The sequence below is a fragment of the Chelonus insularis genome, unplaced genomic scaffold (assembly GCF_013357705.1).
Source record: "Chelonus insularis isolate UGA/USDA-ARS -01 unplaced genomic scaffold, ASM1335770v1 contig_568_pilon, whole genome shotgun sequence".
Taxonomy (NCBI): domain Eukaryota; kingdom Metazoa; phylum Arthropoda; class Insecta; order Hymenoptera; family Braconidae; genus Chelonus; species Chelonus insularis.
In genome coordinates, this window is record NW_023276647.1 from 970,812 (window position 1) to 994,521 (window position 23,710).

At 31.2% G+C, this 23,710-nt stretch overlaps 1 protein-coding gene across 2 annotated transcripts in view; it reads left to right on the top strand.

Annotated features, from left to right (window-relative positions):
- LOC118070309 (uncharacterized) overlaps positions 1–23,710 on the top strand; it is a 157,836-nt gene that overhangs the window by 102,829 nt on the left and 31,297 nt on the right. For both annotated transcript variants that reach the window (XM_035088848.1, XM_035088849.1), the window contains exon 5: positions 7,799–7,885. The gene's annotated coding sequence lies outside the window, so the exon portion shown is untranslated. The remainder of the gene's footprint in view (positions 1–7,798; positions 7,886–23,710) is intronic.

Below are 23,710 nucleotides of genomic sequence, written 5' to 3' on the forward strand. Positions count from 1 at the left end.
CGAGTTGTACACACTGTACGTATATACATATTATGCCATCGTATAATGTCTATCTTATTCAAGGCCAGTTGTACTACAGTCTAGCGCACGGCCAGTTTGCTGGACACATTGTACATATATACTTATAAGCAATACCTATATACACATTGCATTGAAAAATAAATCGTTGCGTAACGCATTAACCACCGGCACTCCAGCAACTGCCACAACAGCTTCGACAAGCGAGGGTGCTAAGGAATAAAATTATTACGTCGTTTATTCCAAGCAATGATCTCATTGCGATAGTCTTGCGCACGAAATAGTATTGTGTAAGTTTATATAAATATGTCGTTAATTATCAGATCTTTAGAAAAAAAATAAGACCTTTGAAAATCCCTCATTTTTTTTCATCGTTGGATGAAAATTTTCTTTTAAATATATTCTGCATCAACTTATGATATAACTATTTGTTTTTTTTTTCAATTATACTAAATAATTTAATTATTTATTATTCATTTGCTTGAAGAAAATTTTTCTGTCATTAGAATTTTACTATTAACAATGAGTAAATCTATTGTTTATAGTGGTTTGACAATGTTATTTAATCATCAACAATAAATAATAGCTTTTAATTGACTCGAGTACTCAAGAGCATTATTTAGGTCAATGACTGAAAATAATTCAATATAATAAGTTGATTCTGCAAATATCAAGTGGATGGCATACTGTACGTGACTTTCCTACTTTTATTCTATATCTATGCCCACTTAAATTCAGACCCTATTTGCTCAGGATCATGGTGGAAGGGCAGTGGGGAACAGAGATCAAACGAAAGTCTCGGTATAAATACACTCAAGCAAGTCGCAAACCAGAACAGTGTAGCAAAAAAAAAAGAGAAAAAAAATCAAACACACTCATACATATACATATAGCTGAGGAAGACGAAGAAGAAGAGAAGAGAATATGTATAAAACAAAACAAAAGTGCTTGCATCGAAGAACCGGCTCATCAGCTGGTTCTACTCGTCTGTTATGTTTCCCTCTTGCTTCCTCATCTTCGTTTAACTATTTACTTGCTTATATTTTCAAGAATCTCTTCAGTTTAAACCAGAAAAAAAATCATCAATATTTATTGTTTTCTCACAATGACAATACACTTGTCCCTTGATGATGTAATTAATTTTTCAAGATAAAAAAATTTATTCCCAAAGCTTTTAACATGTTTGTAAATGACTCAAAAATTCTTTTTAACAACAAACAATCAATTACAGCAATAATACATTTTTATGAAAAAAAAAAAATATTGCTTGTGGTTTAGAGTATTTTACTTGACCAGTTCCATTTAAAGACAAAGGTCCAATTAGTCTTGACCTTGGTTAGTGTTGTATTGGAAGTTGATGTGTGCTAATTTTTGGAGTAATCAATGTGTTATTATGTATGGACGTTGATGAATAATTAAAGTTATTTTAAAGTCGAAAAGGTGAAGTAAAAATGAGTTTATAGTTGTTTGATGTCTGAGTAATATAAGTAATTAGTTGGATTTTCAATAATATTTAAAAGTGGGTACTGCACCACTGGTCTTTTTCTGTCAAGTAGAAACTGCAGTAGGTATAAAGCCAAGTAGTTGTTTCGCCACGGCCGCTGGCGCGCGCAGCCGGAGGCATATAATTTTCTCGGCGTTTTTATTGCGGGGTAACTTGTCTTCAGGTGAGCCGGTCGATTTCATTCTTTCTCTTTCGTTTTTGTCCCTCTCTCTCTTTCTCTGGTGCTGCTGTTGCTGAAGGTGGAGGAGGAGGTGGTGGTACCAAGTTGCAATAAGCCAGCGAGCCACAAGACTTGGAGTACTACAGACACAGCTAACGCGCAGTAGCCTCACTCTCCCTTTGCCCTCCTTCAAAAGACGCGTTGCAACTCTGTATCTTTCTTTCTCCTTTTCTCCTCTTCAACAAAATCTAACTCTCTCACTCACTTGTTAGTTGTCCCGCTTCTACCAGGTACCACTACTCTCTTTCTTCACAGACTCCATTCCCTGATGCTGCTGGTGCTGCCGATGCTGGTGCAGTTCCAAGCGTAAGGATTTTGACCCTCGTTTTGTATTGCTTGCGTTTCGTCGTATAAACTTGGACTTGTTTTTCGCTTTGCTCAATGCTGCTTGTTCCCTTGGTTCAAGATAAGGCAGATAAACCACTGCATGCACTCTACCATAATTTTGAAAGCTCCATATTTTCTTAAATTATAAAAACATGCTTTTTATCAATTATTTATTGTTATAATAGATTTTTTAGCTTTTTCTTTTCTTCTCCCATTATTTAAAGTATTTTTTTTCAATAATTATTATTAAATTTTGTCTTAAATGAAAAATTATACAGGAGAAAAATGATGTGAATTTAAATCACTATTTTTCGTAAAAATTTTAAATTTTTTTAAATAAATCAAATGAAAATAAAAATTAATACTAATCTACTTATCATGAATTGCAATAAAAAATTAATTATTTAATTATGATGATTGTTTTTGAATATTTATTAATTTAATGATCTGAAATAAACTCCACTTTGGTTCCAACCAACAAACTGCGTTTCCACATAAAATGTTGTGTAGTCAAGGGTTGTGTATAAAGTGTCCTACTGAAATAAATGAAATTGTTGCGCAAGGGCAACGACCCAGTTAACTGCAGTAGATCGGGGTGGAAATGAGTGAGTTAACCGAGAGAAAGAGAGCAGTAAGTGTGTGGAGTAGAGAAGTTTAAAGTTGGAAAAAGTTTGGTTGTAAAGTTAGATGTGATATTGCATGAGTGCAAAACAACCAAGCGAGAATATGATAACAGCATACTGTAATCAGACAGTGACATTTTTCTTTTCCGATGATAACCACCAGAACAAAAGAAATGAAATCACTGAAATACGAGTGAAATGAATTGACTACTATTTCATTAATTAGAAATAGATCAACTTCATAAATTATCAATTCCAAGTGAGTTTGAAACTCAAAGTGATCTGATATCACTTACTATGTATCTCATTGATAAAAGCATGTTATAATTGATTCAACAGCTTTATCTAAAAACAACACTTGTAAAAACAATAATACACGGAAACAGTTGATGATAAAACAACTGACGTTTTAATTTACATCATAATAATAAAATAAATATTAAAGATGAATACAAAAATACGATACATGTAAGGCTGCAATATCTGTTATACATATAGATTATTCAAGTTATGTCCTGGAGGCCGGTAGCGACCCACAACTACCATGGAATTGTGTAGCATGTTATTAGCAGCATCCCTGGCTAACCGTGTTGCCCGTAGGCTACCGTGTGGCTCGTACGTTCTGCAAAACGAGTATTCAAGCCACAGCATGAACTGCAGCAGCAGCAACAGCAGCAGCAGCAGTACCAGAACCAGCAGCACCACCAGTAACAAGAGAATATACATACTGTATAGAAGCATATCAATAGGTATATGCTACTCTACTCGCATACTCATTTATCTTGAGGCACTACACTCCACACTGTCTACAGTAACAGAAACCGTAGTTTATCCTCTTCGCTTTCTGTAATTTACCGTTCTCAATATTTGGCTGCCTATGCCAACACATAATTCTGCACAAACAACAACAATCATGTTCATCACCAACACTACAAATACTTACTTAGAAAAGAACAATGGATTATTTCTCTTCGTCTTGAATATTTTCTAAGAATAATACTGACAAAATAGTGGCTCGAAAAGTTTGATGATGAAAATAAATTAATATCAGATGAAAGTTGATCAAAAAATATTTTAATCGATGATTAATATTAATTATTATCAGAATGAGATGTATTAAGGTTTTACTTTGTTCATCTGTCTGTTTTTAAGAGGAATAAAAGCCGTATTATTGAGCTCTATTTACTTGCTTCGTTGCTAATCAAAATAAACATCAACCACCTGACGAGTAGTTATTGACAAAATAAAAATATTTTAAAAGCTCTCCACCCTGGATCTCGATCAAAATAAGTAGGTATTAAAAAGAGCAATTCAACTACATTTTGCACTCTCTGATATCGTACGTTGTATGGATTTTATATGGACTTTATACGATTTTTCAACCTGGGAAGTTGATGGGCCATGTACAGCTGATGCATTATACGTAAATATGGCAACACAAGTTCTGTATATACTGCACGAGGTATATTCACTAGCTCGTGTGGGTGAACATTGACTCGGAAGAACCAAGAAGAACCAAGAAGAAACTAAAGAGATGAACAAGACGAAGAAGTGGATGTAAAAAAAAGGAGCAAGTTGAAACCGGTGTACCCGACAGCGTGACGCCACTTCTAGCTATACTTATCCCCTCCATTGCTATCAACTCTTTCTTCTTTTTTCTTTTATTCTCTCCCTTTTTTTTTCTCTTTCTCTTCTTCTTCTTATTCTTTTTATTTCTCTTCATCTTTTCTACAGATCTTCTCATATCCTGTACCGTTTGGAAGCTTTATCATCAAGTAACACGCTGAGGACCCAAGGATACGTTCTAAGAAAGCAGTCCACTTTTATTATATTGGTTAAAGGTCTTTTTTACCTTTAAACTTGTAATTATAACAGCAGTAGTATGACAACAACTTCGTCTGCAATAATTCATAAATGTTGTAAATAAGAGATTGATGTTATGTGGCAATCATGTCACTCTATTTAACTTGATAGTCATATAATACTTGTAAATTTTTTTCTATTGTACAGGAAAACATGTTTTCTACAATTTATTGTACTTTAACTACTTCCATAATACCGGACCGTTATGGTATCGTTTTTACAAGTGCATTAAAAAATGATAAATAATCCATTACACCACAATATAAATTAAAAAAAAAAAAATTAGCGAAGCAAATTTAAATTTAAGTAGAATTATTTCTTTTCTATGATAATGTTGAGTAACAAATAAAATTTTTACAATGATAAATTCTCTTGCAGTCAAGTGGACAAAACCGGTTCTAAAATAACTTTTGTGATCATGCTTAACTATATGCTGTATACGTATACGAGTTATAGGTTTTATCACGTGCAGTGTACATACATTATACACATTCATGTCATAACGTATCAAGTAAAAAGAAGAAAATAGAAAAAAAATCATTGCTAGAATTATTATTACTTATAGTAGTAAAAATTACGGGAGTTTTGCAAAAAACATTTGTTCTGATTTTTTAAAAATCTACTTCACCTCAACTTGAGTCTATATACGTATAAAAAAATGGTAATTCTATAGGTTAACGAGTTAAAACATAAAATTTCTTGAGCTACTATGTTTTCATTCTTTTCTAAGGTGTGGTTCATCATCATCATCATCATCTGCTAGAAAGATCACTATATTTTTTAGTTGCTTTGCAGTTCAATAAAAATAATCATAAAACATAAAATAATTATTACGAGTTGAATAATTGTTGAAGTAAATCATAAAGATGCGAAGGATGTTTTTTTAATTATGAACCAAATAAAAGAATATTATTCATAAAAGTTCGAATAATAATAATGATGCTGCTGCTGCAAACGGCTATCTGAGATTTTTATGTTAATAATCTCACTTTTTTGCATGCCTTCACTTGAATCGATAAATCTCACCAAATTGGTGGGATTTTCCTTTTTTCCTTCCTTCCTACATTTATTTATTTTTTTCTTGTCGCGTCGCTGCGTCCTACTTGAATGTCGAATCACTATACAGAATAAGAGCAAGAGTTCGGAGGAGTAAAATGTCTCAAAAGATCCTGCGATATCTGAAAATTCGTATATATTTCCACTATGGCTTCATGGTTAATGATCCGCAGCCAAGGAGTTTGGCTGAGTGTGGCTGAGAAGGTCCTTGTTCCTTTCCAACCAACTTCTTCAGCCTTTCGACTTAAAACTGAAGTGTGGTACACAATATCGTCGTGCAAGGTCAATGACACTCTTACGTCTTTTATTTCGTTTCCGTCAATTTTTGCATTATTATTCACTAACCTCTATTATGTACCACATACATTCTTATGTACCCAGATGCTGAATACATATTTATTTCAATTTTACTGATTTTATTCTACCACAAAGCGAATTTTAATTTAGATAAAATTTAAGATAAAGATCAATTTATTCTTTCATTTAGAAATTTTTTATTCTATTTCTTTCATAAAAGAAAATATTAAATATCAAATAATCTTATAATAAAATTTAAAAGAAAAATGCAATTGTTCATTCTATTTTAAATTAAAATTATCCTCATGATTAAATAATTTAATGTTAATATTTTATTTATAAAAAGAATAGAGTTATAATTAGGTAATGCTACTTGAATAAATAATTGAGTGAATACATCTTGAACGATTTATGTATATCTTTTTCACACTTCTTTATTATGAGTTGTTTACTCCAAAATTTCATCACTTACTCCAAAATTTTTTAAGCCTGTAGAAAAAATAAACACTTTATTTTTCTCTTTTATCTGAATTTATTTTAAAAGTATACTTTTTTAGCTACCAGGTTTCCACTAAAGTAACATTTCAATATCCTCTGTAAATATCCAATTTTCTAAAATATCCTATCTTGCCCCAGGATCTTCGTCATAAAAAAGCTAGATAATAGCACACATTAAGCTGATGCAATGATTACCTAATTAAATTTTTTATGGTCACTGAAAGTTGGATAAAAATTTCTCGAGACAGAGGGGAATTATTTATTTAGAAAAATAAAAAAAAAAAAAAACTTGAGCACTTGCATCAACTTGATATACATATTTTATGCGTTGTATAATTAATAGTAAGACTACGTAATATAACATAATAATTTAAGCAATATATAATATATAACAAATTTTTATGACAATATTATTTGATATACTTGACTATAAAGTATTTAAAAAAGATCCAAGTTTAAATTGGTATATAAATCAAAACCATTTTGTAAATTGATTCAATTAAAAATAAATTATTCAATAAACATTTTTATTCATCAAAGACACATAGATATAATATATTCAGTGTATCTATCTGTATGCATCGTAAAATTTCATTTCGTAATCAAATAAAATCGACTAAATTGCATTTTATTTATCTCGGTTAGCAGGATTTGTGCAATCACTCTGTCTTGCTCTTCGTCGTTTTAATACAAACTCTCTCGAGCATATTTTTAACGACTAAATCCGAAATAATATCCGGCGTAAATAAAAAATAGTAATAAAATCTAAATAAGGATTGAAGAAGAAGAGAAATGAAATTGCAAGGGTCAAGGCAATTTCGAGCGACTCCTTTAGGACAGTGCGCGTAGTTGGTGGAGTTGACAGTGTACCGAGCTAAGAAGCTGCAGCATCGAGAGTAAGCACAGCGAGGTCGAGTGTATAGAGGTAGTAGGGAAGTAGGGATGCGTTCTCGGTTGGCTTGGCGTTGCTGCTTCTCGCTCTCTACACTATCTACAGTCTCTACTCGCTCTCTACACTTCGGGTCAACCAACTCAATCGTGCGTTTGCCCATCCCCTCTTTTCTTTTACTACTCTTTCACTTGGTCGTTCGCATCGACATTATGTGAGCTCCGTTCAGCTCCGATCCTCCCAGTTCCTACATACTGCACATACGCTAGCTACTCCTCTACACATATATTAAATCTTTTAATAAAATTTTTCAATTATTTATTTACAGCGTATTTGCAGTACAGTATATGCTGTTGGTGCAGTTGATGAAGAATTTATGTAATGGCTTAAATAAAACGGAAAATTTTTATTGACAGATTAATTCCGTTATTTGGTTATTTATTATTTCATTTGCAATGACAAACTTGCCAGATATTCTAATAAATGGCAATGTCAATTTACAGATGAGTGACGTCATTCAATTACTACGTGACATCAGTCGGTGGAGGAATAGACGAATAATCCGGTATTTACGCGATCAACAACAGAAGGTAAGTACTTTTTAGATGTCATGCGAGTGCGTACACACCCACTCGTTCCGCGACACGCACGCTGTACTTATATACAGCTACCCGCTACTGAATATTATTCCAATGGACGGGACACGGGACGACGCAGCTAATTAACCCCCAACCGGCAATTACTCGTTACTCACTCTATTCGCCGTTGATGCACACTTACTACATCGTTAATTCATATAATATTATTCTACTCAACTTTTATGTATCACTCTTTTCTTTTTTGCTAAGAGAAAAATGCACTCGATGATTCACGCTTAATGTCATACTAACTATACCTATGCAAAGATGTCTGGACAAAGCAGACCATCCGGTGTAAATAATCGTTTTTATGAGGTAATTAAAAAAATCTTCCATTGTCACATTTGTTTCAGGTGTTGGATTTTTCAATTTTACTCTTCCTTTCATTGTCTATATTTTATTTTAATTTTTTTTGCTACTGATTTTTTAGGGGATGATTTTTTACTTCTAAATGTCATATCATTTTCGTTTAATAATGTACTGATGGGTTTACTGTGCTAGTTAGCTTGAAACAATCGTTCACTTTATAAATTAATTATAGGAATTAAATAAATGCAGTGTAATTTTGAGTTGTCATGAGCTTTTAAAATTTTTTGTAGATAAAGAAGGTTGAACTTTTCAACAAGGGTTGGTTAACATTTGATTTGTAGAAGATACTTTAAAACACGACATTTTTAACTATAATAATTATGCTAAATATAAATAATACCTGTAGCTCATTATTTTTAATTTTATACATACATTTCTCTAGAAAACATTTAACCAATTTGAAGCAACTCAGAAATCACTATTCTTTTCGACTCTTTTTCTGCTCAAAACTATCATGTTTATACAAGAAAAGATCTGTGTTAATTTTCGGTCGAGCTTTTGACTTGGAAAAAGTTTAGCAACAATCTAATCAAGACATTGTGATAATGTACAGAATAAAATAAACACGAAAGCAATTATCAGTAAATGGAACAGCATAAACTTAGCGGTAGCAAGATTCATGTGTAATTGCAATAAATATATAGCCATCGTAGGTCTAACATATGAGTTACTCTGAAAAATTCCGCAGTGTTAAATTAGCTGCAATTTGCTGAACGAAAAGCTGCACCCTCGAAATAATTGGTATTAAATCGCCCAGTAGATTCGATCTAACGGCCATGATTATCCCGCGTGGGGTGACAGGTGAGACCGGTTTGTTGTCTTTTTATCGTAGACAAGATCGACGGCCTCCGCGCTTACTGCCATATCCTAGAGTCCATTTAGATCTGACGATATTTACCTGCAACTAATCACCGTCCAATCACCCTCCAAGCTTTTTGCCTACTGCTAGTACATTTAACAGACTATGGAACAACCATAGGTTCACAGTAACGATCGCGTGTTATCCAAGTGACACGAGGGCTATCTTTAATTCTCTTTCTTTTCTTTAGTAAAACACGCAATACTTATTCAGGTGCCGCACCAATATTCATTTATTATTTTTATTTCCTCTACGTTTAATGCATCTACAAATAGTTTGAACTCTACAGCGTTTTTAAATGATAACTATTTCGATAGCACTCTTAGTGCATCCATATTTATCTGGCAATGTACTTGGATATTTTAGTGTCGTATGTATCAGTCATTTTTTCTGTCAGTTTAATGTGCAGCCTCTTTGAGATACTTTATATTTTATCTACCTAGAGGAATAATGTTAATATAATATTTTCAATTTATATCCTGGACAATTTATTATCCTTTGGTGAAGGTCAACATCACGTCCTTGCGCTTGGAAATGCATTATGTTGTGCAATAAAATAAATTTCAACTACGACGGAAATTATATAATATTTCATAGAGTAAAGAAAAAGTATTATTTAATTATATTATTAATTTATTTTAAAGTAATTTCAAAGGATACTTGAAAATAAGAAAACTATTATTAAAGTAACATAATTTTAAAACAAAAGTTGTGTAGAAGTTTTTCTTGGTTCCATTTTTTATTCTTGCGAGTTTTTTTAACTTGTTGTTTTTTATCGTAAGAACTCAACAGGTTGTTGCTGCAGTTTAGTTTTCCCTACGGATCACAAACAATGAGTTTTCCCTGTTGTACAATAAGAAAAAAAATCGCCAAGTAAAATGAAGAAAAGGAAACTACTACCATAGTCGCGTTAACTAGAAGGCGCGACGTGGTCAGATTTATGAGTGAGACTCTGGCAATAGTCCAGTAGCTGAGTTAGCATTTATCCTCAGGTTTCTTTTCACAAGATGCAATGGACTACACGAATTGCGAGAATTGACCTTTCTTTTTTCTTTTATCACCTCTTTTTTTTTTCTTCGTTCCATCGCAATTGCCCTGCATAACGATAAATTATGCAAAGAGCTTTTTACTTCTTAAGGAAATCCCCACAGTTTCGAACATAGCTATTGACTTGAATGTTTGACATTTAACGAATTGTTTTCATAGTGAATGATAATTAAAAAATAATTCTCGAATCATGAAAGAGCAGATGGGTATTGTTAACACTAGTACAATGATCATCTTTCTATTGTATTGATTGAAAAATAGATGTGTGAAAAAATCGATTTCGTATTCGTTTCTCGACATAATCCAGTCCTGGTCTTTAGGACTCGTATGTAAATGCGCAGCTATATTTAGACCAGTACCCCCTCATGTGTACTCATATATATACGCACACAGTGGATGTTTTGTATTGCAAGGGATCACTCTTGAGTATAACGGATATGTGTTAGTGTGTACTTATCTTGCAAGAAGAGAATTGCATGGTAGAAGATGTCAAGAAAGAGAAGAAGAAGAAGAAAAAGGGACAAAAGCAGATGCAGGACGAAGAGAAAGAGAGAAAGAGAACAGCGTGCGTGCGTGCAACTCCTGGGAACTTGTCAAACCGGTTATCCACGCGGCCAACACCAACACTACCCTCAAGACACCAACTCTGGCACCCTCTCTTAGCTCTTTCGACTTGACGTGCATCACTGTTCGTTTATCTGTAGGAAGAAAAAACTTTTACATAAAAAGAACAAAATAAAATGCACATTTACGTAAAAATAATTATACACTCAGAATTAAAATTTTTTTTTGTTGTTGTTTTATCGAAGATTTATTAAAGTATAATTATTGCTATGTTTTAACCAAGTTTGTTGCAGATTCATGTTTGTGGAAATCATTTTAATGACGTTCTATATAATTTATTCAAGTGAATGCTTTTTATTGCGCACTAGAAAAAGGATTCCTCAATACTTTACATTTTTTTCTAATCATTAAATTACTTCAATCATTCCTACTTTCATTCAATAAAATAAATATTAAGTTTTTATAAAAATAAATTTGTTGGATACCAAATAATTTTATCTTCCACTCAATTGTCTTCATATAAGTCTATATACTTTTCTAAAACATTAAAAAAAAATTATCCAATCAACAAGTATTTATAATTCAGTAAAACTTTCTCTAAAAATGGATAAAACTAAAAAAAAACAGTTGAACATCGGGAATTTTTATTCACGCCAAGTAAAAAAAATGAATAAAAAATTTATTGTATATAGGTCTTTATTAAAGTATAATATAACACTAATACACGCACAGTGCAGAGTTATACGGTATATTTGATACCTATTGCATCGTTGTTATTGTTCAAGTTTACCGCAATAATTTTTCAAGTATAATAATCAGTTGCAACGTGTATAGATGAAAGAACTTAACTCGGGAGTTTCCAGGAGAGAATAATGACAGGCCATGACTTGTTAGGTTCTCTGTTACTGCATATCTATATAGAGTCTAGAGAGCAAATGAAATAAAATAAGAGCAGAAAAATGACGGAGAGAAAGAGTAAATTGAAGAAAAAGCAAAAAGCCTATATAACCGTTCGTCTCGTCCGTTCTTCGTTTGGTCGACAAGGTATAATAAAAAAGGAAAAACCGGGGCACACCTGTGGCCAGCGGTAACACTTTAACTACCTCGATGATGTAAACATGAACGTAAATGAGAATAAGTGATGGTTAAGAGTTGGGAAAATTGCTTGAATATTATACACACTTTTAACTTTATATGAAAACGAATCATTTCTACTTACTTGCTCTTTATTTATATTATTATCGATTTTTTTATCCTGCCACATATATCAGAGTGGATCCACCACAGTAGCCCATCATTAATCCCAACTAAATAGAAATAATTGCACAGTTTAATGTAATATTTGGAGCAGAAAATTTTTTCACTACGTTGCAGTTCATTAGATTCTGGCATTGTGAAAAGTCAGTTAAATTAAACGGCTACAGTGTAACGATTGACACAACTACAAAAGTAAATACTCAAAAGCATCAGTCTTATGGGTCGGAGGAGTTTTTCTTCTCCGTAATTATGGTAGGATCATTTATCAAATGTCACATGCATCCACAAGCTAACAATAGCCGAAAAAGAAATAAATAAAAAGCAATCAAGGATAAAAATACAAGAAGGAACTGTAAAAAATGAGAGATAAAAATTGAGAAAAATAAAATGAGAGATTAGTATACTTATAAATTGATTACCTAGCGAATCGTTACAAAGTGAATAAAAAATAAAAATATTATGAAGCTTGATCGTCATTATAAAACTTGATCTGCAATTTTCATGCAGACAGAGAACAGTCGAGACTTTTAAAGTATTTAATCGAGTCTGTAATTAAATTGGAAAATCGTGGCTAAATAAATCTTATTTAGTCATTTGAAATAGTCGATTGCAAACTAGCGGTGTTTGTATATACATGAGGTAAACAACCATATTTTACCATTTTTCGTATCCTAAAAAACCGTTAATTCTGCTAAAGACCAAAAAATGAATCGTTGAGATGGTGATGGGCGTGTGTGTGTGCATTGAAATCTTGTCGTATGTGCATATAACACATTTTACACATATCTCCTCAACTCAGTGCGTATGAGGGCATAAACACAAGCCATTATACACACATAAAAGCTATCGCGTCCGTGGCGAGGTTAAGTTCATTGCCTCCGATGCAAGCGCGCTTCTCGAGAGTCTCTCTCTCTCTCTCTCTCTCTCTTGCTCCTTTACTTCTGATAGCTGTTCTGATGGCGCAGTGTTGGCCCTCCGGCTATAGCAATGGTGAATATATACTTTTATACACGCATATATATGAGCCAGAACCAACACTAACTGACTAACACCAACACTTAATACGTTATTGTAGTAACTTACACCCAATCTTCATATGCGTATATTAAACGGCCTACCAGATATCTATCGTCTTAAACTGCTGATATACAATTGACCTCAACTCGGAAACATACATGTACACAGCTGTCACGTGCAATAATCGTACGAAAATCCCTGAAAAAAAATTTAAATTAATTAATGGATATTATGAGATGGAATTATAGAATGAATAATTGTCATTTAGGCTTTTAGATGATTAATTAAATAAATTTCAGTATTAAAAATTACAGTTATGGTGAAATATGAACCCTGGAAGTAATTGGTGGTAATGGAAATAGGATTAACAAATGAAAAATTTCATTTTTAAATTATTTAGTTATTTTATTTTATTTTTTTTTAAATTAATTAATTTTTATTGGTTTAATTACATAATTTCTTCAAGCAATTGAAATTATGAAAATTAAAATTTTAATAATACTTTATACAAATTTTTATAAAATAGATTTAATTCTTAGTTTGTGATAATTTAAACCTAATTCACAATTTAATGGAAATTTTCCTTTTTTTTGAAATTAAATTTAATTTGGTGTATAAAATTGATGTAATCAAAATTCATTGATTTTGTTAAAAAAAATAATTGATTTTATTAAAAGAAGAGTTCTTTAAAATTAAAATCAGATGATTCATGCATTAATGTCATTTTATGATCTCAACTAAAATTAATTGAGTAAAACAATCATCAATTCATAACAACACATAATGCAAATCAGTCTAGATAATTCTTACTGCGTAATTTTTTTCGACGTAGAAAAAAGTTGTTTAAACTTTTTAATCATCAAATGACGCTTCCTATACATTCGTGATTTTTCTTATAACACCACGACCGTTGATAAAAAAAATAGCGGTTGAATAATTATAGTAAAACAAAGTAAAACACGTGCGGCTATAATAATACATAATAATAATAATAACAACAGCAACAAAAACAATGGTAATAACAATAATAACAGTAAAAGGTTGTATATATTATAAATGCAATTTCACGATATTACGGAAATTGTTGAAGCATGTCCACGATTAAATTATTGAAGAATAAGTAGATGGATTAAGTTCGATTTGACAGCGCAACTCGGGTTGGCAACATTTCCCTTCTTTCCCTCTCTTAAAAAGCTACAGTTCTGCTTTTGATGGAAACTCTCGGGAAAGAGAAGAAAGAGGAAGGAGGTAAAGAGCGAGCTGGGTAAGCAAAAGTGAGGGACAGTTGGATAAAAAAAGAAAAACGAATAATAAAAGATAAAACGAATACCGTTGGCATACCATTGAAAAGAGACGAAGAAACTGCATTGTAGCACAGCTTATACACCCTCAGGGCACCCATTATATGGTAATCGCTGCATCTTCTTTCCTTCGCCTAGCACTCCCCATCCTCACGTCGTCCTCTTCTCTTCCATCAACTACTTCGTTCTCTCCTTCTTTTACACTCTCCGTCCAACCCAACGCTGATCAATTTTCTTCTTTTTCTATTTTCTTTTTACTCATTTACACTCGCGTCACTTGTTTTCATATTTCACTCTGCCTCTTTGTATTTTGTCCTTTTCTATGAATCTACTTACTCATCTAAATAACTCTCCTTATTTCACTCCAATTTTTTACCAATTTTTCTTTCTTATCAATTTACGATGCCTCGATATTTTTCTCAATTAAAATGCTTTATTTTTTCCTGTGGTATTCCTGCTGTCAATTAGGATGGATTATTTATTACCACATGGAAGGATATTTATTTTCACAAAAAATGGATGTATGAATACTTAAAAAAACAAATCTGCTCTTTACTTCAAATAAAAATCTTTAAGCCGAGATATTTTATAATAATCAATTTCACAAAAACAAATCTTTTCTCCTCAAAAGTATACCTTAATTTAATTCTATTTATAACGCATGGTTCCCATAAATTAATTGATTTATGAATAAATTGATCAACTCAATTAGGAGTAAATAAAAAAAATAATTTGCATGAATTTATTAATATTTATCGAGTCATAATGGTTGTAATTCCCTTATAAGAAAAATCGAAAGCTTTCAATTCAATTTAGTGTTAAACTTTTCTTATCCTGATAATATTATTATTATTATTAATAAAATAATAATTTTATTAGTTCATATTAAGATGGCTCGTGCTTTCAAAGTATACCATCACGTATCACGTATCTACAAATAACATTCTCTTATTATATTATACGTTATTATGTCTACTTATCGCGTTATTATTCGTATATTGACTTGATTGAGTTTGATATGCCGCTGTGCCTAAACGAGCTATGTATGTATATAGATGCATGTTGTATATGAAAAACATTATCTCATACCGCAGCTAACTTGAGACCCTTTAACATTAAGACTAGACACTATTACAAGAACCTGACGTGGATTTTATATAATAATAATATTACATTTTATGGTAGATTATCATTGCATATAACACTGACACTATTTCTATCCTCTGCTGTGATGATATCTAAATTATTGAACAGCAAATCGATGTAATAAATCATCTCTTTATTTATCAATTTCTCAAGGCAAGTTTTTTTTTTCACTTTCAGAAGCTGTTGTGAAAAAGGTCTTATTTGTGATTTAATTTTTTTATTATTATGAAATGACTATCAAAACATTTTTTAAAGACTTGTCAAAGTTGATAAAATGTTAGAATAAATATTTGTTAGTGTGATAAAATTATCATCCTCAGTTATAATAGATTTCAATCACGTTCTAAGATTATTCCAAACGATTTCAAAAGCTTTAAAGGCTCAAAGAAATTTATTTCCCATCAACTAGTACTATTTCCATCTTTAACTGGCTCTAAAGTATTATATAAAGTCTATAAAAAGTTCATATAAGTGTAAAAAAAAAAATTGAAAAGGAATATCATATGAACCTCATAAGGATATTATATGGTTTTTTTACCTGGTTTAATATTATCTACCCAGAATTTATATCCTCTGACCATCTTTTATCGACATTTCAGGACTTTTAGGTTTAGAAGATGGTCAAGTACATGGAAAATATCAGTATAATATTTTATTATCTCACGATTTGAATATAAAGAGATTGAAAGTATGGAATAAAGTGTCTGCTATGGAGTTAATTTTTCTTTCAACAAAGCAACAAAATGCTCTTTACTCATCATCAGCTTAAATTTCCAGATTCTCAATAGAGCTTCAATGGAAAACATGATCGAGAACACTCAACCATTTACGTATAAACTTCTAGGGCTTCATTCGGACGTTGTACCTCCTCTTCGTTAATGTCTGCTATGGTAACATTATCTACATGTTTGCATTGTGAAAAATTAATATGCAAATAAAAGTATAGTATGAGTGGTAATTTAATATAAAAAAATATTTTCTGTAAGAGAGATTTTTAGCCGGCATTCTCCTGTGTCTGATTTTTTCGGCCTTTTCCACTTTGATGATATAATGCTGCTTACGGGGAAATATGAGCCAGGTTAAACATTGTTATTTTTTCTTTGTATAATTTCTCGAGAATTATAAATTCATTCCTAAGCAACTTCATTATTTAAACGATAAATAATATTTATTAAATTAATTTAAAGATCACATTTTATTATTAAATATTAATATTTATTATTTTTTAACATTACAAAAGTGCGTAAAATTATTTTAAACAATCATTTATTTATTTATAAATAATTAATAAATATATTACTTGAAAGCTTAACTTTAAATAGCCATTTGTAATCTATCCTTAAGTCTTCTTTGATGTCATTATTGCTTTGATGTTTTACGTCTCGTTTCGTATATTGTTCCTCATTGATTGTTTATCAAGCACGATCGGACTTTATTTTAAACAGTTTAGTGTCGAATTTACTCTGTCGAGTAAAATAAGTAACAACGAGAACAAATTGAATTGAGCTAATGGATTAGATAAAAAAAGTATCTATAGACAAAAAGTTTTCTAGAAAAGGTAATAAATAGAGGAAGAATAGCTGGTTTTAGTTAAATGAAATTTCATGAACGAAAAAAGGGTAACATTTGAGATAAGAGTGAAGCGCACGAGTACGTACGCGTGGCTCAGTCCTAACAGCGCGTGACGAGTGCTAAAGTAAGTGGCTGATTTAAGTCCAAGTCGAGTTAGCCGGGGCACAGGTGTGCGAACGTAATCGCGATGTCACGGACGAGTCACACCCGCCCTCTTCATTCCCATCTTGTGAAATTGCTTTCTCTTCATTCTTGTATATATCTTCTTACATAACAACGTCTTATACATCCTTCTGATCTTATTTTCTTTTCTTCATTACCATCAGGGCTTTGTCTTCCGTCTTGACTATCAGACTCGGACATATACCAGAGTATGTTGTTTTAGATGGGTTCCCTCCTAACTTCATCATCAGGTTCTCTTTCTATCTCACTGAATGCTTAGATTTTTTTTCGACCCTTTTTCGCTCTTAAATTGTTTCGGAAATATGTAGAAGAAATCTTGGAAAATAATTCGATGAATTTAAACTCGTTCAAAATTATTTAGAGAATTTTTTGGAGATGACTTTAGTATTTTAAAATAATCGTGAGAACATTTTTTATCAATTAAGCATTTTAATGACTAATTTTTATATAAGTTATTATTTAAAAAATTTTTTGGCAAAAATTGAAAGCCATTTGAAACAATCGAAGCAGCTTTACTTGTTGACTAAAAAAACTAAACAAAAAAAAAAATTTCTCTAATTTCATGCTAGCAATTCTAAGGTACATTAACGTTGAACTGAAACCAAGTAGTAGTGCTTCCTATAGCTTTTATACTTCCTTCATTTTATTTTCTACAATATTAAATTTATGTATGATGCTACAAAAAAGTCAAGCTTTTTTCCATCTCAAAGATAAATTACTACGGAGAATGACCAAATTGTTATTATAAAAATTTTATTGCAGCATTAAATAATTTATCCTATCGAAGCACACAAGTACAAGTACGTAAAGTGAATCAAGGCACGCGCGTGCACATTCTGGGCGTTGAGGTAATGAAAGTTGAGTCGAGGAGTCATCAAGTGATACACGCACGACCAAACCATACCACGAACCACGCTAATTCACTATGGTATGGTTATGGTCTAGAAGACATGGAAATAGAGAGGCTAAGGAAGAAGCCAACCACAAAAAGGGTTATGCTTCGATTCCATGGACAAGTAACTTTATATATACAATGTGAGGTATATTAATTTATACTTGGTTTCCATTTGACGCGAGTTGATGGAATGCTCCTGGAAATATTGAATAATAAATATTTTATATTACCACAATAATTTAAATTTTCCATCTTCAATAAAATACTTTATAATCAGTATAATTTATTCTGAGATATATTTCAAATCAACTGACTTGTAAAAAATTGATTAATAAACAAGCCAATGAAGAAAATAGAATTTAATTGCAATAAATAAATACTAAAACATCAGATCACCTTGTAATATCAGCATAATAAACTTTCATCTTCTAATAAACTCGTTACATATCCTTCAGAAGAACTAGATTTAAATGAACCAAGACCGTTACACTGTAGCACTAAATTATTAATGAATTATTATTTACATAAATTTTTTAATAGTCTATATAAGCAGTCTGTTTGATAATGAGGATATTTTATGGATAAATTAATAAGCTACTAAGTATTATACAAGTCAAGTTATGAAGACAAGAACTTTTAAAATCTTTAGAAATTTTCAAAGGCTCATATAAATTATTGCAATTAAAAGATAACATTTTTACTCAGGCAATTAATTATTTCATTTATTTTTCTGACTATTTATCATATTCTGTCATTTTTAAAACACCGTGCATGCACTTAAGAAACATACTCATTTAGTCTTGGAATAATAAATGTTATAACTATGTCTTAAGCTAGACGAGAAAAAGAAGAAGCTACCTCATTGATGCAAATATGGGCATCGTCCTGGCTAATGCCAGACAATTATAGTTGGTGACTAGGTGGAGCCATATAATAAATAATAACGCGTTGTCATTCTGTTACCATTAGTTATAGACTGACAAATACATATTTTTTATAGAATAATATAGTGTGTCCCTTCGTTGAGCAGCTTAGCTGTAAGATATAGAAAAAAAAAAGTCTCTTAATAGCAGTTTGTGGTTAGTGTACATTGACTTCTGACCTTTCATATAAAAATATGGCCTTTTGCAGAAAATCCACGCCTTCGTGTTGCCATGCTCTTTATATGGCTTCGAATCAGATCTACACTTGGTTACTATTACAAAGACGCTAAGTCTCCAACTAACTGAGGACTCTTGAAACTTAGCAAATGAACCATTAACTACTGAAATTTTTATAGATATAGATGTACATTTTTTACGACTTGCTTTCAAGAGTTTAATGAGAATCGTAATTAAGGTGGATCCACCGGTAATGAAGACTTGAACCTGAATGTCATTTAGATTCAAGTCATATTTTTATGTTTGGTTGGTGAAGAATTTTTTTTAGTGATGTTTTAGTTCCTCAGATACTTTGCAATTAAGCATCTACGATAAATCATTTTGAAAAAAAAATTTTCGGTATTTTATTTTTAATAATTATTCACTGTAAAATAAATAAAATTGGATAAAGAAGGTATCAGTTTATAGAAATAAAAATAATAAAACAAACTTAACAACAGATTTTCTAAATTAGAAAAAAAAAATTGAAAATATAAACTACATAATAATTACAAGCTCAGGGCCTAATTGAGGAGCGATCTTTTTTTAAAGACCATTTGTCATGCACATACCAATGCTAACAGCCAGACGACAGTAAAACGTCATATGGTTTGATATATAAGCATCACATGGTGATACTAGAATACATAAATATGAAATGAGGTAAACTCTCCTCATTAATGGAATAATTTGTAATTTTTATCAGAATTTTTCGGAATTTCATCACTAATTACACTTAGGTAATATTATATAAATGGAATATTTTATTAGCAACAGAATATATTAATAAAAATAATCCATTAACAAAATTACCTACAAAGTATCCGACTACTATCCACCGTATCATCAGGGATGACAGGTTTAATATTTTCTAACACCTCTGCTATATATTGAGCACACTTCGGTATAACTGGCATATGGTATCAGATCGAAATGTCAAACAGATGACCAGATCATGCCATATCAAGCATAAAATTCTGCTTCAATACCAGAAGTGGTAATTATAGCTTAGATAAATTGTACAAAGTGATGAAATGATTACAATACTTGAAAAAAATTTCATTTCGTGTGTTATTAAATGAATTAAATATATTTTTAACACAAAAAAATACAAACAATGCCTCTGCAGATATCAAATAATTTTAATAAATCCTACAAGATAAATAGACCTGTTTTTGTTTCGATTTGAAGATTAAATTTGATCGATGTACATTTAAAAACAAACGAATATACCCGACTTGTACTCGTTATTCTCTTTCATTCCACCCTAACATTTTTATTATTGTACTCGCTTTTTCACGCATTTAAACAATAATATAGAGGGTCACGTACGGTTGGAGCATTTCATCACTGCTATTTGTCTTCCTTTAGCTTTTTCTCTTTTTTTTTTATCTTTCTCCTACGCACGTTTACAATCAATTTGTTTTCCTACAATTATTTCCTCTACTATTATATATTTTGCAAATGAACATCTCACGTTGAAGACAATATAAGACTGGTGGAATTTGCCCTCTCCAATTACCTTAATTACGAGCTGATGAAAGATCAATTATTTGAAGAAATTTCAATCGGATTTTTTTAGTTATAAGCATCATTATTTCTTGTTAATTATATTTTTTTTAAAAAAAGGACTAGCACAATAAGATTTCTTATACTCTTGATGGTATTCTTATGCTCTCCGTAACTCGTTAATTGTTCAGAATATTTGTTAGAAGTTTCATGAAAACAATTATTGAGCTTTGTGGAGTAAAAATATTCATCAATAACTTAGAAGAAAATTCTTTTTAAATATTCATTATCAAACAATTATATTGCAATTTATTTTAAAAATAATTCTATTAAAACTATCTGTTGCTACTAATTATTTAAAAAAATTAAGAAAGACTTTTCCTTTGAGGAATATTTTTTTTAAGAATAAATTAATGTGGGATCGTGGGATTAAAAGTTATTAATGACATTCATTTGAGTGCAGGATATCAAAGCATGTACGCGGAAGCTCAACGAAGAATGACAATTGAGGTGATAGTAATATATTGTACAGAATATATACACTGCATGTGATGAAGTTGATCAAGAATATCACACAATGGACAGTAACATCATCGACATCATAGTCACGCTTGTAATACGTGCAGAATCACTCAATTGTGTATCGTCTTACGAACTTACTAGTCAGTTGTATTACAACTTATATTTACTACTATAATATCGATTAAACGGAAGGCATTTACAAATCCCGCCTTATTTTAATCAGATGGCCAATTATCAGTGATGCAAAAATATGTTATCTTCTGAAATGTGTGTATTGGTATTGACGTAAAAATATAGCTATATACTTTATAACATGTATGGTGTATGGAAATCCATTTAGCAAAAGCTTGCATAGTCATTGAGTTAATTATCGAGCATCGATTACTGAGATCATTCAAGCGCGACGTACATTTAATCTCACCGGAAATTTTCTTGTGAACAAATTATACTTTTGTACCGATCTATAATCTTAACAATTAAAAGTAGAGTATGCACATATGTATATACATATTGAAGAAATATAAAGGAGAGAGTTCAAATTATTTTGTATAAATGATTGTCATTTTAAAATTAATGACTGCTTTATTTTTTGTAATTACTTCAAATTAGACCTCTTGACAGATCTAAGTGGTAGAAATTTTTTTTTCTATACAAAACAAACGAGAGAAAAGCATTAAAAAATAATGAAGTCATAAATCAAATTTTTTTCTTCGTTTCCCCGTGTTTTGTTTCTTCAATGAGACTATTCTTAACTCTATAGTCGACTGGAAATCCATTAAATCCATCGTGAATATATTTTTTTTTAATTTTAATTTAAAATTTGTTTCAATCTCTTCTTAATCCTCTATTGTTTTGCTACATTTAAATTATTATTCTTGAATAATTTTAATTTTCAAACAACATTTTAATCTTTTTCATTACTATTCCAATTGATAGCTTCAATAAAAGCATCAATATTCAATTGAAAAATATTTTACAAATATCTGCATGGAAAAAACTCCAACTTTATCGATGTATCGAGCAAGAATAAATATTTGATAATAGCAAGACTGTAATTGTACCTCAAAACAGCCGAAATATATTGATACGATCAGACATGATGACGTTCGTGTACTGTGTAATGTACGTATTGTTGATAAAGTTAATGCACAGTCAGCTACTCTGCGGGCAGACTGCGTAATTGAAGTTTGTGTTTGCAAATCAAAGTCATCATCGATATACATAAGTTCCATATAGGCCTCAATCGGTTGATGAAATATGCGTGAATAAATTTGTGGTGGATAACATGTGCATTTGTTGTACAAACATCATCAAACCCTTCTTTGTCGGTCGATAATTTTTAACTGATTATCTCAAGATGTCATCAACCGAAATATTCTAAGAAAATTAGATTAAATATAAAGGCTATTAAGAAGAATACTCTTCCTCTGGATCGTCTGGTTATCTCATTTATAAAAGTCAAATCTTAGAATATGATAGATGTGAAAAATGGTTACGAGTTTTATTGGAGTAGACGAAAAAGATTTCATAAATAAATAGAAATTTTGTATAAATCCCACTTGACGCCGAATTATAATAAGACAAATTTAAAGGAGAATTTTAAATAGCTAAAAAGTTGGGATGATCGATGGGCACAGAACATTCGTAGCATAGTCTTTGATCAAAAAATGGTATTATGATCTTCCAACGAATACGGACTTTATCTTGAATCGGTGCCAAAATAATCTCCAAATGAAAAAAGTATATAGAAGGAAGAATTTATATATATATATAAGTCTGGGATGATTTTTCGGTGTATCAATTTACAAAACAGACGTGTTCTATCTCTCGTATCTTCTTATAGATTTGAAACAGTGTCATTTTTTCATGGATATTTTTTATATACGTAATATTTATCCTTTATTTTATTTTTTTTTCCTCCGTAAAACGTCGTCGACGATTTTTGTGGCTGCGGTGGTATAGAGCATAGTCCAATAGCTTTTCCCGATGACTGAGTAAACAAAACAACGAAACAAGAAAAAGATACGCAAGCCATATATGGTGGATAAAACGGCTAGGGGCTCAATAATGGACGAGCACAACTTTTATAGGTGTACCAGTTGCTGTCGTTGGTGTACGTATCAAGGAGTCACGTGAAGAGCCAATAAAGACGGACACGACGAACTGAGAGAATTTAGCCAAGGCAAAATTACATTCCGGCATATCCGCGTTTGTTGTCCGTCTTTAATACCAATCTCGTAGCTGTCCTATATATCTGTTGATTTTTTTAATTATTTGTAGAAAGGGGGAAGGAATGTCGCTAATAAACGTTCTACAAGACAAACAGATATTGTGGTAATACATTTTTTCGGACATTTTATAAATAACATTGACAAAGAAAGATTTTGAATTGATCAT